Raw genomic sequence first — 7298 nt, 5'->3', positions numbered from 1 at the left:
GTGCCAGCAGCAAGCAGAGAGCCCTGCACCCAGCCTCCCAACCCAACCCTACCGAACCCTAGGAGCCAGAGGTACCCTAATAGCCCTCTGGCAATTAGGGTCTGGTTGGGTGAGGTTGGGCAGGGGGGCGGAGGGCTCTCTGCACGCTGCCGGCGCCAGCCAGCCCCACTCCGCGGCTCTGGCAGCTCCCATTGGCACTTTTCCCAGCCAATGGGAGCCAAGGAGCTCATGCTTGTGGCGAGCGCAGCAAGTGGAGACCCTCAGCTGCCCCTGATCCTAGGAGCCAGAGGGATCTGCGGCAGGAGGGGTGAAGACGCGAGAGGTGAGCCAGCGGCGGGCGGGAGGCTGTGAAGAGGCGAATGGCGAGGGAGCCAGCAGTGGGTGGGAGGGTGAGGAGGCGGGTGGCGAGCCAGTGGCAGGCGGGGGTTCTCGGGGCAGGCATGGGGGTTTCTGGCAGGGGAGTGAGAAGGTGAGTGGCAGATGGGAGGAGGCGAGCAGCGGGTGGGGGACTGAGGAGGGATGCATGCAGCAAGCCAGCGGTGGGCCAGGGGATGAGGAGGGGTGCGATGGCAGGGTCAAGCGGGAGGGTGTGGGTGGGACCTGAGGCAAAGTGGGGGCAGAGCATGGGAAGAGCGGGGGTGGACTGTGGGCGGGACCGACAGCTCCCCAGTGTGTCCCAATATTTTACTGTTGTGATCTGGTCGCCCCACGGGTACATTCCCAGCCACGTCCCCTGTGGCAGCAGCCCAGAGTGGAGTGACTTAAGATCCACTCCCAGGACTCTACCAGCCAAGGAAGAGGAATCCCTCAGTCGCCAGCTTAACTGGCTGTTTCACTAGCACAAAGTGGTCTAAACACGCTGCAGAATTGGGCCCCATATTTAAGCATTGTTAAGTTGTCTCATTTTTCCATAGTGGCAATTATTCCATAGTGGCAACGTTGACAATTTCAGTGTCTTTTCTGAGTTTGTACCATGCATGGTAGTGTTTCCTCAAGAGCTCTTTATTTGATATTTTATTTTACTACCCCCAAATGTAGAGCAATTTGTTGATCATGCAAAGCCAGTGGACAAAGGAAAGGAACAACTTGAATATTGAGTCGTTGAAAGGAATTCTACTCGTACAGTACAACTTCAGACAAACTTCTTGTAAAGACTTTCATGGCTTCTTAAAGAGCAATCAACCACTGCTGAGAAAAATGCGACCTACAGAGAAGTATGTGTGGGCACATGAGGAGAAAGAAAACTGGTGAACTGGTGAAAGGAAAGGACTCACTACATATAAAGAAGTACAGTAAACTTTAAATAATTAAACTTCACTTTTGAGGCCACATCACTTTTTCTTATATATACTCAATATAGACAACATGTAGTGCACAGCATATAGAACAGTATAACAACACATTAATACAACGCCAGTTGGTAGACACTGGTGCAAATACCCTCCTCCTCCCCATGGAGTGTCCTCTTTTTTGAATGTTCAAATATGGTAACCCTAACAGAACCTCACCCTCACACTCCTGTAATAGATCCATAGTCCCTGGCTGAGTTACTGAAATCCTCAAATCATGATATAAGATTTCAAGTTACAGAGAATCCACCAATCCTCCTAACCCCGCAGCCCCAGCCGGGCCAGACTAGGTCAAGGCAGCAGGGTCGCGAGTTGCTGGAGGCACCGTCGCTATTGCTCTCGGTGCTGGGCCCCCAGCTCCAGGAGTAACTGCTGCTGCTGCACCCCCGGCTGTTGCACCAGTTGCTGTATCTGCTGCTGGCTCTCAGCCAGATATTTAATGAGCTTCTCAAACTCCATTTACCCCCCCCTCTTTTTTTTTTCTTTTAGGGCTGAAAGACAAACATGGTTTCAGAGCCCAGACCTGGGCAGGGCAGGGCAGCACAGAGGCTCTGGCTCAGACCTGCACTCAGGCTGCTCAGCAAAACAGTCGGGCCTCCTAACTCTAGCGCAGGGCCGACAAGCGCAGGCGTCTTGCCTAAGAGAGGGGGAGATGCCACCCGCGGATTGGGGTAGCAGGAGGGACGCAGGCCCATTCACTCCGCTAGGTCCTGGCTCAGGGCCCTAGCAGTGCCAGAGCGGTCTGCCACTGGTCAGCTGGGATCCTGACTGCAACACACTGACTCACTTCCTGGCAGCGTTGCAGCCAGACAGGGGTCGGCTACCTCTGGGCCAACTCTCCCTCAGGGCATACCTGGCTCTGTAGAGGGTCATCCTGGTTGTCAGGGAAGAGGGCCTCTGTCAGGGCTTGCAGCTTCTCCGTGCTCAGGTGTCTAAATGGCCCTGGCCAGTCCTCAGCTCCTTCAGGGTCTGTGGCAGCCTCCCAGTTTGGAAGCTTGCAGGAACGGTCTGGCTCCACCACCAACTGGGCCTCAACTGAGTTTTCCGGCCCACCTTTTGTACTTCCTGTCCCGCCCACTGACTTCTGGCTGGAGGGTTGAGCGTGGAGTGACTCTGCCCACCAGGGTTCAGTGAGGGGCCCCTCCCCATCTGGGTCTGTGGGTGGCCAATCCTCCTCACTACAGTCGGTCAGTTGAGAGTGATATGTTTTTGTTTTTGTTTTAGGATATAAATGGTGCAAGACTTCCACTTCAGAAAATTCGTTGTAAATCTAATAACAGCTGTTTTTGCACTGCCAAGGACCTCCTAGAGAGACTGAATAATTTTTGAAAAATTAAGAACCTCAGCAAAAAGGAATAGATCTGCAAATTTTGAACAGTGCTTCAGAAGAGCTGCAAAATTAAATCCGGAATTTATCTAGTTCCTTGGAGTTAGTAGCAAGCAATATTCCTGCTTCTGAAAAAATGAAATCATCTGAAAGCAAATGGAAGGAGTTATGTGAGGATGCTGAAAACATAGCCAAGGAACCTGAAATTGCCTTTTCCCCTCAGGCAGTAGCAAAAGTTGATCTCAGCACTGCAAACCAGCAAGGCCACAAAGAACAAACAAAATATACTCCAAGCTGGCACAGCTCTTTGTTTCTGGCACACAGGATCAGTTGTCTGCATATAATGTTCTGAAGAGCGGTCAACAAAATATAAAAACCGGTTTCTACTATCCTGTGCTGGATGAATTCTTGCTGAGCTTGGCGGATGATTCACCTCTAACTCTAGTTAGTTGTCTGATTTTTTTACATTTTATACTTCACAACAATCCAAGAGTTTATAGTGGCCTAAGTGGCTCCTGGGCCCTTGCTCAAAGCTGGGCTCCCTCACCTCTACTGAAATCTGAAATGTCACCCCTGCAGCAGATTGCCACTTCAGTAAAGATTGCTTAGAATGGAGTTAATAGTGCAAACGCTAACATGGTCTGTAAAGCTGTATTCTAAAAACTGGAATATTGATAAAATACATGTTCTGAAAAAGAACTAATTTGACAACAGTTAACCACATATGAACAAGAAGACTATACTTCCACTACAGTCAATTCAATTTTTAATCTTTCCGGAATAAAAATCAGTTTTATGTAGGGTGACCAGATGCCCCAATTTTATAGGGACAGTCCCGATTTTTGTCTTTTTCTTATAGAGACTCCTATTACCCACCACCGTCTGCCCCAATTTTTCACATTTGCTATCTGGTCACCCTAGTTTTATTCAGGAATACTACTGCACTTCCAGAATGGAGTAACTATTCCAGAATAAGGTGATTTTTATTCTGGAATGCAGTGTTCACGCAGGGAACTGTTCCGGAATAGCTATTGCAGAGCAGCTTATTCCCATCAATTACTCCACGCTGACAAACAAGCCTTCAGGCAAACTGAGTAAGGGCTGTGCAACCAGGTGCTTAATGATCATCCTTGAAATAATAACACATGATGCACTTGCACTTCCCTGTGTGGTGTATGTTTCATATAATATCAATATTTTTATTGTAAATAATGAGTGAATAAGACCATTGACTGTGATATTTAAAAAAGAAAATAGAAGTGGGTAGAGACCTTAGGAGTCATTCTTGAAAGTTTGGGTTTTTCTTTGAATCAATCAGCCCCCCAAAAATATAGTATGTTGAAAGTCCAAAATAGAAAGAATAAGAGAAGCGTTCACAAAATCTCATTGAAAAATGTCTCAGGACTGTATTATTCTTAGTTATTTTGGATTCTACCTTACACCCAATAAGGGAGGCACAATTGGGACCAAAATACCTATAATCCTTCATTGTTACATATCCAGGTCCATTTCTACTGCAGTGCCCCAGAATTCAACATTCAGAGACATCACAGTTACCAGAACTTCTAAGGCTGCGAGAGAATGGATCCACCTTGCAGGTGCTAAGGTAAGATGAAGGTTTTTAAAAATATTTTTAAAAACCTATTATTTGCATCTGGATATTTTTCTTCATATGTCAAAACATGTTTTAAAAATCTGACACTGGTGTACAGCAGAGAGTAGCAGCTCTAAAAGTGTGGTGACTGTCTATTCGGTGAATGTGATACACTCTACAATTTGCAAGGTGAATTTACATTCGGAGAAGTCACTTGGTTTATTCAGTCAATGCTCCTACAAAATCAAAGAAATTATTACAAATTCCTAAACCTGTTAACCATTTGGGAGCATGGTAACCAGACTCCTGGTGTGGATCTCCCTGCCAGAGGTGAGAAGCCCGGGCTCTCAGCCCCCCACAGTGCCCCTCTTCAGTCGGTGGAAGTGCTCCTGTTGAGGACATGCACCTTTGACAGAAGGAAGGTAGTGTGGACATCAGCCACCACAGTAATTTCTCCAGCGGCTGAAAGGCCTGGTCTACACTCCGCGTTTATACCAATTTTAGCAGCGTTAAACCAAATTAATCCTGAACCCGTCCACACAACAAAGCCCTTTCTATTGATATAAAGGGTTCTTAATACCGATATCTGTAATCCTCTCCGACAAGGGGAGTAGTGCTGAAATCGGTATTGCCATGTTGGATTAGGGTTAATGTGGCCGCAATTCGACGGTATTGGCCTCCGGGCGCTATCCCACAGTGTACCATTGTGACCGCTCTGGACAGCAATCTGAACTCAGATGCACTGGCCAGGTAGACAGGAAAAGCCCTGCAAACTTTTGAATTTCATTTCCTGTTTGCCCAGTGTGGAGCGCCGATCAGCACGGGTGACCATGCAGTCCCAAATCCAAAAAGAGCTCCACCATTGACCGTACGGGAGATACTGGATCTGATTGCTGTATGGGGAGAAAAATCTGTTCTATCAAAGCTCCATTCCAGAAGACGAAATGCCAAAGCATTTGAAAAAATCTCCATGCTATGATAGAGGCCACAACAGGGACTCAACACAGTGCTGCGTGACAAGCGTAATGGAAAGCCAAAGAATCTAATGGATGCTCATGGAGGCAGGGAGGGGGAACTGAGGACTTGAGCTATCCCACAGTTCCCGCAGTCTACGAAAAGCATTTGCATTCTTGGCTGAGCTCCCAATGCCTGAAGGGTCAAAAACATTGTCGCGGGTGGTTCAGGGTATATGTCGTCAATTTACCCCCCTCCCTCCCCATGAAAGAAAAGGGAAAAAAATGATTTCTCACCTTTTTTCAATGTCACCGCATGTCTACTGGATGCTGCTAGTAGACGGGGTGCTGCAGCGCTAAACAACAGCATTCCCTCCGCTCCCCTCCCCGATGGCAGACGGTCCAATAGGACTGATAACCATCATCATCATCCCGTGAGTGCTCCTGGCTGGCCTCGTTGAGGTCAGCCGGGGGCACCTGGGCAAAAATGGGAATGACTCCCGGTCATTCCCTTCTTTAAGCTTTGTCTCCTGGAGATTCAGTCCTGGCTGGAATACCATAGCAGCTGGAGGCTGCGCTCCTCTCCCCCTGCCCCCTTTCATGTCTAATGGGAGATTCTGTCCTGCCTGGACTATCATAGCAGACACGTGTCCATACATTCAACTAAACGAAACTGAGTCCTCCCTACAGAAACTAGGACTGTTCATGTGAGAGACAAGTCAAATTTGAACAATGTTAATGTTTAATGTAATATGTCTTTAGTATTCTATAAATACATTAGGAGTAAGAGGAACACACAGAAAAGTGTAGGTCCACTGCTTATCAGGGAAGGAGAGTTAATAACAGATGACCTCAAGAAGCCTTGAGAAGTTTAACGCCTGTTTTGCTTCAGTCTTCACTAAAAAGGGTAACTGTGACCAGAGGCTTAACATAATTAATATTAACAATCGGGGGAAGGAACACGAGCCAGAATAGTGAAAGAACAGGTTAAAGAATATTTAGAGAGGTCAGATGTATTCAAGTCAGCAGGGCCTGATGAAATTCACCCTAGGATATACTTAAGGGACTAACTGAAGCAATCTAGGAACCCTGAGCAATGTCTTCAAGAACTCATGGACAATGGGTGAGTTCCCAGAGGGCTGGAGAGGGCAAACATAGTACCTAGCTCTAAAAGGGGAACAAAGAGGACCTGGAGAATTACAGATCAGTGACCCTAACTTTGATACCTAGAAAAATACTGGAACAAATTATTTAACAATCACTTTGTAAGCACCTGGAAGATAATAGGGTGTTAAGTAATAGTCTGCATGGATTTGCTAAGAGAACAATCATATCAGGCCAACCTAATTTTCTTTTTTGACAAGATTGCTGGCCTACTGAATAGGGAGGAAGCAGTAAATATAATTAATCTTGATTATAGTAAGGCTTTTGACACTGTCCCATATGACAGTCTGATAAGCAAACTAGGGAAATGTGGGCTCTATGACATTACTATAAGGCAGATGCGGAATTGATTGAAAAAAAAAACTCAGAAAGTAATTATCAATGGTTCACAGTCAAACTGAGAGGATTTATCTAACACATGAGAGGATTTATCTGTACTAGGGTCAGTACAATTCAACATTTTAGTTAACAACATGAATAATGGAATGGAGAGTATGCTTATAACATTTGTGAATGACACCAAGCTGAGAAGGGTTGCAAGCACTTTGAAGAACAAGATAAGAATTCAAAACGACCTTGACAAAGTGGAGAACTGATCTGAAATCAACAAGATGAAATTCAATAAAGACAAGTGGAAAGTCACTTACAAAGGAAAAATCAAATATACAACTTCACAATGTAAAGGCAGCCATACTACGGAAAAGGGTCTGAGAGTTATAGTGGATCACAAATTGAATATGAGCAAACAATTTCTTCCAGTTAGGAAAAAAAACCACACAGTTTCTTGCAGCCCCAGAGCCCCCATGGAGTCAGCGCCTATCATCGGCTGTGACTACTAGAGACTATGGATGGTTTAGTGACTAGGAACTCTACCTGGGATTTAGAAGACCTGGGTTTAAGTCCCTGCTCTG

Source organism: Mauremys mutica, chromosome 2 (assembly GCF_020497125.1).
Source record: "Mauremys mutica isolate MM-2020 ecotype Southern chromosome 2, ASM2049712v1, whole genome shotgun sequence".
Taxonomy (NCBI): domain Eukaryota; kingdom Metazoa; phylum Chordata; order Testudines; family Geoemydidae; genus Mauremys; species Mauremys mutica.
The sequence above is the reverse complement of the archived record's forward strand: the minus strand, read 5'-3'. Positions refer to the sequence as shown.